This window comes from Cricetulus griseus, chromosome 8 (genome assembly GCF_003668045.3).
Source record: "Cricetulus griseus strain 17A/GY chromosome 8, alternate assembly CriGri-PICRH-1.0, whole genome shotgun sequence".
NCBI classification, from domain to species: domain Eukaryota; kingdom Metazoa; phylum Chordata; class Mammalia; order Rodentia; family Cricetidae; genus Cricetulus; species Cricetulus griseus.
The window spans coordinates 87,015,206-87,026,661 of NC_048601.1; positions in this window are offsets into that span (position 1 = coordinate 87,015,206).

Sequence of the window (11,456 nt, forward strand, 5' to 3'; positions counted from 1 at the left end):
TAATGAGTTACAAATGAGTGGGTGTGAAAGGGTTCCAGAGAGCTAAGCGGCAGGGAGAAGAGTCATCAGGAGCCTTGACTATGTGACTGGCTTTCAGGCTAGTTTAGCCAGAAGGGATTTGTACAGGACATGAGGTACCTTGCTGAATCTTGAAGCTAATTTAGAGTTGTTGACAGATAGTATTCAAAGGCAGAGCGGGTGTGATTGCCTGGAAATGAGTAAAGAACAGTAGTTTTTGAGGCACACATGGGCATTATCAAAAGAGGATGGTCAGAGGAGCCGGCGGGTGGGGCTGGGGTCCTGAGGTGTGTGAGGGTGAGGGTGTGGGCAATGCTTCACACCTGTTCCAATGGCATCCGCCTTCAGTGACAATTCCATGAAGTAAATGGGCTGAACAGGTAGGCAGGCGGGCATTGATTTTCATGTTTCAAAAGAGAGAAACCTGAAACTCAGAAATGTTAAACAGCCTTGACACTGGGCCAAGCTGTGTCACATGGCTCTAAATCCAGTGATCCTGTAGGGATACCAACTTTCAATAGGATATGTCCCCCTGTGCAGGACAGATGTTCCTGGTTCCCTGCCCCCTACCCTCCACTGCACCCAAATGGGAATTTTATTTGTGAGAGCAATGCATGCCATTAAGCCTCAGGTGCACCCTACAGATGAGGTACTACTCCAGGTAGGAGCAGGGCTAAGATTGCTGCCCTCAGAAAGCTGATAGTTTAAACAGTGCAGCACTAAGGTTCTCAGTAGAGTTGTGGAGTTGTGACATTCAGAACCCCGAGTGTCTCAATGAGGTGCAGACAATTCTATGTATCCGTTAAGAAAGCAACAGTCTGTCCTCCATTATCAAAATACCTTAAGTAAAACAGAACCATCCCTGGCTTGGGTACAAATTCTGATTAGTCTTAATCTCAGCTTGCCAAACTTTATCTTGTAATGAAATTGCATGGAGGACTAATTAAAAAATCAAGTTTACAGAGCCCCCAAACCTGAGCTATGCCCTGTTACGATAAATCTTTCTGCCAAAAGCCACCGAGCCCCACCGCCACGTGTACCCTTTACACAAGCTGCCCGCCCAAGTTAGGCCCAAATAAATACACAGAAACTTGTATTAGGTTTAAAGCTGCTTGGCCAATGACTAGGATTCCTCTGTTGGCTCAGTCTTAACTATCATAAATCTATATATTTTATAAGACTTATCTTATCAGACGCCTTATTGGCGTCCCTCCTTGTCGGTGGATCACATCCTGCCGCTGGAGGAGGAAGGGGAAAAAGGGGCGCTTCCTGTTTCTCCTTCACTTAAATATGAGTCTCCATGCTATGTCACTTCCTGCCTGGATCACACTTCTCTACTACATTCCCCAGAATCCTCTTTGACTCCTAGTCTCGTCTACTTGCTGTCTCATTGGCCAAACAGTATTTTATTTAACACTCAATAAGATAAACATACACAGAAGTATTTTCCCCATCAATGCCCAATACCTTGACTTACGAACAAGTGCTAGGACTCAGAAAAAAGCCATGCCATTTTGGCATATACCCAAAGGATGCTCCATCATACCTCAAGGACACTTGCTCAACTATACTCATTGAGGCTTTATTTACAATAGCCAGAAATAGGAAACAACCTAGATGTCCCTCAACCAAAGAATGGAAAGAAAATGTGGGACATTTACACAATGGAGTATTACTCAGTTAAAAGAAAATGATGTCACAAAATTTGCAGGCAAATAGATGGAACTAGAAAAAAAAAATCGTCCCAAATGAGGTAACTCAGAACCTGAAAGACAAATGTGGTCTGAACTCACTTAAAGTGGATATTGGCTGTTAAGTAAATGATAGCCATGCTAAAATCTGTAGACCCAAACAGGCTAGGTAAAGAGGAGGGCATTATGGGGCATGGATCTTCCTGGGGAGGGGAAATAGAAGAGGTTTTTCAGGTGGACTGGAGTAGCTGGGGATGGGATCAGGTGTGTGGGGAGATGGAGGGAGACAGTGTGGGAGAGATGGTTGGAACTGGGAGCATTTGGGGGCAGTGTGGGGAACAGGGGCAGTGTGGGGATCCAGTGCAGTGCAAACTTCCTGGAATCTATGAGGGGGATCTTAGTGAGGATTCCTAGTAAAGGAAGATATGGAGTCTGAACTGGCCATCTCTTGTAGCCAGGCAAGGATCCAAGAAGTGGTACTGAGCTACATTTGACTGAGTTGCTAGACAAAGGGATCCTGTGGAGATCCCCAAACAACCCAGGCTGCTTCCAGGACAGAGGATCACTCTCTGCAAACTGTTAGTGGAGCCCCATTGCCGAGGACAACATCCACACAGCTCACTGAAGGTGATGAGGTCCAGTTTTTGACCGGTGTGGAGCCATCATCCCCATGTTCTAGTGTCTTTGGTGCGGGAAGGTACTCTGCAGGCTACTGAAAGTGATACATGGACATTAACCCAGCCTCAATACCTCTGACCTACAGTCTTCCCTGCCTGCAAGACGTGCTGGGGCAATGGTGGTAGAGAAATTGTGAGAATGGCCATCTACTGTCTGATTTAACTTGAAGCAAACTCCAAAAAAGGGAGCCTGTGCCTGACAGTGCTTAGATGGCCAGCAGCAGGAGACTGGATAGCCTGGAGACCTAGGGTAGAACCAAACACAACTGGTCTTAAATCAATTAAGCAAGCAAGCAAGGAAGCAGTCAATGAAATGACCCTAATGATATTCTGCTGTATTCATAGGTCAGTCAGTGCCTTGTACAGTTTTCCTCACAGAAAGCTTTCCTCTGGCGCAGGTGGGAATGGGTACAGAGACCCACAGTTTGACATTATGCAGGGAGAGAGCCTAAATCGGAGGCCCCCATGTGGTCTCTCCCCTATGAGCTCAAGGAATCCTGTGGAAGAGGGGGTGGAAAGATTGTAGGAGTCAGAGGAGATAGAGGACACCAGAAAAACATGACCCTCTGAATCAACTAAGCAGGGCTCCCAACAGCTTACAGAGACTGGTGACAAGCACAGGGTCTGCAAAGGTCTGCACCAGGGTCTTTGTGTATATGTGGCAGCTAGTAGCTTGGTGTTTTCATGGGACTCCTAACCGAGGGGAGTCAATGTCTTTGAGTCCTTTGCTTGCTCTTGGGAGTCTCTGCCTCCTGTTGGGTTGCCTTGTCCAGCTTTGGTGTGAAGGCTTTTTACCTTGTCTTGTTGTGTTTGGTTGTTGTCACTGGAGGCCTGCTCTTTTTTGAAGGGAGACTGGGGAGAAGTGGAAGAAGGGGAAGTGTGGTAGGGATGTATTGCATGAGAGAATATATTTTCAATTAAAAATGAAATGGAAAAAATAGAAAGAAGAAATATTGTTTTCAGAGCCCCAAACCTGAGCCATGCCCACCAGCCTAGGTCTTGGTGTCCATGGGATCTTTCTTTGTGAACCACCCTGTGTGAATATCCCTGCTGATCTCATTGCCCTCACCAGTGACTGACTCATCAGTGTGATTGACAGCTGATGAAGACTCCTCGAAAGGATTCTTTGCCATTAGCTGGGACAAAGCAGCCATGTAAACACAGAAGTCAAGCCCTGAGAAAAATGCTGACTGACAGGAAGACAGAACCAGGCTTGGAGGATCCTATAGACAGACTTCCTGATCATCTAGCAGATGTATTATTGTTAAGTCCTTTTCAATCAGAGTTTTATTTCATGTGCCACAAGAATTTCCTGACTGAGGCTGGAGGGATGGCTCAGCAGTTCACCACGAGCATTTCTCTCAAAGGAAACTTCAGTCCAGTTCCCAGCATCCACACTGGTCAGCTCACAATTGCTTGAGCTCAGCTCCATGGGATCTGACACCATCTTCTTGTGGTGATATATTATTTACGATCCATTAAAGCTTACCTAAGGATTCATAAAGCAAAGTCAGCCACAAGCCATAGAAGCCAGGTGCACACCTAATCCCAGCAGTCAGATGCTAGGAGGTGGTGATACACACCTTTAATCCTAGGACTCAGGATTAGGAGGTAGATGGATCTCTGTGAGTCCAAAGCCACCTAGATCTACATAAGATTGATCAATCCTAAAGAGAAACAGCTCACACAAAGATGATCCCAGCACGTGGGATCACACACCTTTAATCCCAGCGCTAGGGAAGTATATAAGACAGGAGCAAGGTCTCAGTATCAGGCATTCATTCTCCAGCCACACGGAGGATAGGAAGACATTGAAGTCTCAGGATTCTCCAGCCATGGTGATAAGAATTTACATTCTGAGATTTGGTGGAGACTGGGTCATATTTCAGTCTGAGGTAGAGTGAGAGCTAATTACCAGCTGCTTTGCTTTTCTGATCTTCAGCTTGAACCCTAATATCAGTCTCTGGGTCTTTTATTTGTTCATGCTACATCTTCTGGCCTCTGAGGGCACCTGGGGCACATACCCTTCTACACACATATACATAATATTTTTTAAATAGCCTTTACTGAGGGATAGATATACTGCTAATACTTCCTATAGATTGGTGTCTGTCCCCTTATTCATACTCAAGACGTCTTTATGGGTATTGATATGAAGTTGAGCATGCCAGCATTGGACTTGCTCATGAGGCAGGGAGGAGTCACTGGGATCCATCCAGGAGCTTGGTGAATTATATTTTAAAAAATGTATCATTATGACCCACTGGAAAAGAATTTTATGTCCCTCTCCCAGACATATACACAATTTGTGTGACACCAGGCATGTGAGCACACAGGCTTATTGTTGACTTAGCCATGGCACTGAATCTTTTGAGAACTATTTTTGTCTTGATATAGTTTTTAAAATTTCTTTACTTTTATTTCTGTGTTTCTGTGTGTGAGTGTAGGTGCCTGTGGGTGAGTGCTTGCTACAGCATACCTTTGGAAGATGGAGACATCTTGGAGTCGGTTCTCTTCATCTTTCATGTGGGTTCCTGGGATTGAACTCAGATTGTCGGGCTTCACAGCAAGTGCCTTCTTCACCTGCTGAGCTACCTTGCTGGCCCAGGACACAGAATGTCAGCTTTTTGATGTTTTTGTGTGTGTGTGTGGTTCTGGGGGTTGCACCTGAGCCTTGTGCATGCTGGGCAGTGCTCTCCTGTAGAGGTCCCATATCTGCAACCCCACACAGGCCCTTTTACTTGGCCTTGAAAGTTGGATGGTCTTTCCAAGATGAGCTCTTTTGGGTCTGTTCTCCAATGCTTGTAGCTTCATACTGTCCTTGACAGGATCCTCTTATCCAGTCCTGTGCCTTCTGGGCCGCCAAACCCAACAGTACCAGTTAAACTCAGCTTGCCCCATCAGGGAGGGGATTGCCTTTGGAAGAATGGGGCTGGGTATACAACTAATACTCGTGCAGTATACACTTTACATTGAGCTTGGAGTATTCACAGTCAGGATATCAACTGACCCTTCGAAAAGTGTCTGGGGTGCCAGGAGAGCAGCTTATTATGTTATTGTATCCATTTTTAGGTAGAGAACTACTACAGGCCAAGATTACACACGGTTTAGAAATGAAGGGGCAGGAAAAGCAGGTATGCTTGGCAACTAAGGTGTCCAAAATATGTTCCAGGAATACTTTATTAATGCTGAAGATTTTTAAGTGCACAGCTGTTGAAGAGATTATGTGAAGTTATGCATTTGGCAGCTATGATTTTCTTTTGGCTGCCATTTACATACATAGGAGACTGATAAGCCTGTGAAACAAGTGCTGGTCTGCTTTTCTTTGTGTTTGACTCTGAGTTGTATTTTCTTTTCTCACCACATTCACTCCCATCACGAATCTGCTTTTCAGGTCATGTCCTCACCGAAGCGCTTCTTGCTGATACTACTGTCTCGGAGTCAGAGTGTCAGAGTGCAGAACATGGCCTTTTCCGTAAGTGGTCTCTTCCCAGCTTTTGTCTTCTCCTGACTCTGCCTCCTGAGGCCACGTCTGTTCTTCCTCAGGTTGTCTGAGTTTGATACTTTTTAGATTTTGTTTTTACTGGGTCATCTTCTTGGCTCTCTTCATGCCAGCTGACCATGTTGCCATTCTGAGCCCTGCCTATCGGCTCATCCTCCCTTTTGAGTTCAAAGGACAAGCAGACATTTACACCATTGATGCTAACACACCACAGACTAAACCCCCAACTCCCTGCAGGCCTGGCTTTTATTCTGGCTTCTTTTATTTTCTTAAACTATTTCGTGACGAAAACCTGAAGTTGTGGAATTCATATGAGACACTGACCTTTGAACTTGGTCCTCGTCAGTAGGTCCTGACTGCCTCCCAAAGAGCACACACCTGGATGGCCCTTGTTGCTTATGCTGTGAACAAGCTGAGCCTGACTGCTGCTGCCTACGAGGGCATCCTGATTGGTGGGGAGCCAGTCTTTCACTTTCTGTTTTGTCTTGCCACTCAATGAATCTTTAATCGCTGAACTTACATCCTTTAGCTTGGCTCCTGGGCTCTCACAGCCCTCCTGCTGGCCTGACGATTTGCTCTCATCATTTTCCACTTCACACCCACTTCAGTCTTCGGAACCACACATAAGCTCTCTCACATGCTCTGGCTGGCATTTGCTGCATTCTCTGCTTTGGGAAGCCAGGGAAGGCGTCAGAGGAGACATTATGCCATGTGCTACTTATGCAAGTGGTAGCCACGAGCCTTATCTCAAGGAATTTGTGTCTTAGTGGGAAGCAGCTGTATACACAATTACTGTAGTTTGTGATCTCCTGTGTTAGAAACATAAAAGCAAGTCATCAGTAGGAAGGCAACAAGGCGGAACCTGAAGTACGATAAAATCTTTCAACTTAAATTAGGAAACATAATATAATACTTACAATACTGTTAACTACCTTAGTCTACTCATACTTGTGGCTGGGAAATTTTATGTCAATTTGACAGATGCTAGAGTCATCCAAGAGGAAGAAGCCTCAGTTGAGAAAATGCCTCCTTAAGATCAGGCTGTGGGGCATTTTCTTAATTAGTGATTGATGTGGAAGGGCCCAGCCCATGGTGGGTGGTGCCATCCCTGGACCGGTGGCTCTGGGTTCCATAAGAAAGCAGGCTGAGCAAGCCACAGGGAGCAAGCCAGAAAGCAGCATCCCTCCATGGCTTCTGCATCAGCTCCTGCCTCCAGCTTCCTGCCTTGTTTGAGTTCCTGTCCTGGATTCCTTTGTTGATCAACGGAGATGTGGAAGTGTAAGCCAAGTGTAACCCACCCCTTGAAGTAGCTTTGGTCATAGTGTTTCATCATAGCACTAATAATCCCAACAACATCAATTTGCTATAACAAAATCCCACAGGCTGGGTGGTTTGCAAACAACATGCACTTATTACATTTCTGGAGGCTGAGAAGGCAAGAACAAAATGCTGGCAGGTTTGTTGTCTGGCTCACAGGCAGTTATTTTCACACAGTGGAGAAGACAAGAGAGCTCTTTGGGTTCTCCTTTATGAGGACACTAATTCCAGTAGTGGGGCCCCACACTCATGACCTAATCACCTCTGGAAAGCTCTGTCTTTCCATAGTACTGGGAATAAGGCTTCAGCATATGAACTTGGGAGAGAGGAACACAAACAATAAGACCACAGCATGGCTTGTTTGTATTTACAAAGCACCTAACTAAGCAAACCTCTCCAGAACACAGGGTCTAACTATGTTAGATGCCTTAAGCCTAGCAAACACAACAGGACAATGAAAAGTACAAAGACATTGTGATGCTAAGCAGAATATATGGTATGTACAAAAGATTTGTTTCATTTGTGTTTGTGTGTATTCATGTGTCTCTCTGAGTATATGGAAGCATGTATGCATGGGTGCTCATGGGTGCCAGGAGACAGCACTGGATCTCCGGCAGCTGGAGCGACAGGCAGTTGTGAGCCACCTAACATGAGTGCTGGAAACTGAACTCTGGTCCTTTGCAAGAGCAGTCAGCACTCTGAACCATCTCTCTAGCCCCCAGGATGGGATGCTTTCTGAAGTACTAATGGAAATCCTCAGTATTTTATTACATTGCAGTGGGTCTCATTTCCACATCTCCTTGGCCTCTCCTTCTCGCCTGCATGTTGGTACTCTGGAGATGCCTGACTGGTTTCTCTGGGTGTCCCCTCTGTGCTCTCAGCCATTATGTCCACTGAATCCTTCCAAAACCAGCATCTTCGGCCCAGGAATCAGCAAAAGCTCCCTTACTTTGCAATGACCCTATCGGTTCCATGTCACCAGTTCCACCCTTTCCTATGTCTCCTCCTCCCAGTGGCACCTAGTTCTTCTGTGTTCCTTTTGTTTTAGTAAATACTGCATGACTGCTGAAGTAAGCAACCAGGCATTAGCTCAGATTCTTAAATGCCATCTATAGCTAAACTTTTCAACTTCACTTCCTAACTGCAACCCAGCTGTGCTTATCTCTACCTGGTCCAGGCTACCAGCATCCCAGCTTGTTGCCATGAGCAACGACAGATGCTTGTTGTTGTTCCCTGCATGCTCCCACACTCTCTGAGGGATCACAATAAAGTATTTCACATTTCCTTTCTGACTTATCACTAGTGTGTATTACGTGTATGAGTATGGGCATGCATGTGACACAGCATTTGTGTGTAGGTCAGAGGTCAACTTTCAGAAATTGCTTCTCTCCTTCCACCATGAGTTGGAGACCAGACACAGATTATCAAACGTGTATAGCCAAGCATTTCAAACCATTTAGCCATCTCAGCAGTCTCAAGTTCTCCTTTATTTTTATTTACTTATTTTGTTTATTACAATTGTGTGTGTGTGGTGTGAGTTTGGTGTGAGTGCCATAGCATATGTGAGTATAGGAGAGGACAACTTTGCTGAGTCAGTTGTAGCAAGAGTCTTTACATGTGGAGATAGCTCTCGGAGCCCCAAGAACATGTACTAGTGCTGTATGAATAGCCTGTATCCTGGGATACAACGACAGCAGAGAAGTTAATGGAAACACCCATGGATGGACGTTGATAGTCTGAAGTCCAGTGAACAGAGGTATGCTAGTGTGGATTTCTTGGTTTGGCTGGGTGTGCCTTGGTTTCACAGGCCAGTAGCATTATGGGAAACTGGCTCACAGCTATGTAAAAATTCTCTATCATCTTGGCCACTTTTCTGTAAATATAAGACAAAAGTCAAAGTTTCTTTGGAAACAACAGTCGCTCCCACACCCCTTACATTAGAAGCTGAAACCCTCAGCATGGCCAGGCTTCTCTTCCTGTCAGACTAAACTTATTATTTCATCCTTTCCTGAGATAAGCCTTTCCCTTGCCTCCAGGTTTTCAGAGTAAGAGAAGCTTGACACAAATTTGTTGGAAGCCAATAAGTGTTACATTTTTAAAAACTAAAGAACATCTATAAATTAGATTTTGATAAGGTTGTGATTGTACATGCCACCCACCCTGGTTTTCAGTGGAGTGAGGACAGCCCAGACAACCTTCGTGTGACTGATGCTGTTTCTTCCCGACTCTCCCTACTGCCATCCTTAACTTATGCACCAGACCCAAGCCCCAGTCAGGACCAGAGCTTCTGAAAATCCATTCACAGTGATGGGAGGAAACAATGCCCCCTCCACCCTACTCCTGTCCCACCCACCCTGCCCCATCCCCCCTCCCACCAGTCACTTTGGAAATCTTCAAAACTGCTTCTTCTTTATAGCTGCTATTATCCCACTGGAAGAGGAGCTATGTCAGGCTGCCAGATGGTCTGGTGACAGGTGTGGTGAGCAGGCTACAGACTAAAGCAAGGTTGAGGAGATCACATGCTAGGATCCCTTCCAGACAGAGTCAAGTGAATCTGCTCACAGCACATTACTGAGCCTGTCCCAGTGTCCCCGCATATTGCTGGGACTTCACTTTAAACCTGGGCAAATTCTTTTCTCCTCATGTTACTTTATTCCCTACTCCCCTGTGATGATACCCCTCCCCAACCAAGCAATCCACTCTTAAAAGTGATAATGCGAAAAATCCATAACTTGTTTCTTTAGGCCACATTTCTAGAGGCGCACACTCATCCCCGGCCTCCGTCCTCCAAATCCCACCTCCTGTCCCCACTAGTCAGATCTGGTATGGAGATAGTCAGTCTAGAATCAACCTGGGCCTTTCTGACTCCAAAATCCTTGTCTTTGGTTCAGGTCCTAGCATCATTTTCTCAAAACTCTTTACGGCTACTTAGTGGGCAGGGGGAGTCGGTGCAATGTGCCCTTAGAAGTGAAGAGTCTTTGCCTCCAGCAGGCTGCCCAGGAGGACGTGCATGGAGGAATGAGTTGCCCAGGTGATGTGGGATGCTTTGGGGTCACCCAGGGAAGCTGTGAATGCTTCGGGGTGGCTCAGGTGAGGTGGGGACTCTTTGAGGTCCTCCTTCTTTATCTTGTAGTTCGATAAGATAGAATCCACTGTCAAATGTATCTGAAAACAAGGTTTTGAAGTGTCTCATCTTCTGGCCCCAGATACAGCACCCTTAACACACTCCAAAATGATGGACAGAGAGAGCATTTAATACATGGAATGCTTTTCCTTCCATTTACACTGTCGTAAATTACAAAGTATTGCTCACTTCACAAAATAAAACCATTTCCAGATTATTTTTGACAGTATCAAGAAGTATAGAAGCCACAACAAACACATCTGTACAGTTGTAAGGAATGCTGACAGCAGGGAGCAGGCCAAACTGAGCCCTAGGTGCCAAGATTCCATCTCCAGGGGCCGAGGAGGCTTCTGGACAAACACCTCTGCAGCCTCAACACCTAACAGGGCAGTTCTCTTCTGGGCACTCCAAGCAAGACTGGTTAGTACATGGGTCATCTCAGACAATCAAGGGAAAGACACTGCAACTGGCTTTTAAAAAATCTGGATTTACAGTTTTTGCTGTTTTAAATATTTTACTTATGTTACAAATATAGAGATCTTGGTGTGAAAAACTCATGCTAAGATAAATATAACCAACCAATAGGATGGGTCTCTAATAATAAAATCAGGTTAAATTATCTTCCACACAGAACAACATTTTTGAAGAAAAAAACATTTGTTTAAAAAAATCTTATTTATTCATAACTTAATAATAGGCTTATAAAACAAAAGTAAGGAACAAGACCCAACAATGACCCCCGTAGGTTCATGATTCATCAATATGGAAATGTGGCAAAGAATTTCAATTTTCCATTGACATAAACTTGAAGGGCCCAGCTGAGGAGAGGAAAAGTGCTAACTTGTGAGGTGGCCCAGGTGCATCCAATGTCCTCAAGTCATTCTGTGTAACGAGGCACACTCTGTATGTTCTAGGACATACCCTGCAGACATGGAAGAGCCACACCCATTTCCATAACACCCTTTGGGAAGTCACAAAATGCTTCTAGAAAGGAAACTTGTGGATGCTTCGGAGCATCCTAGGATCACTATGAACAGACACTATCTCACAGCGGAAAGCCAGTGCTGAGGAGCATGAACTGTGAAAAGCAGGGGCCTGGGTGGGGTGGGGTGGGGCTCAACTGTCAT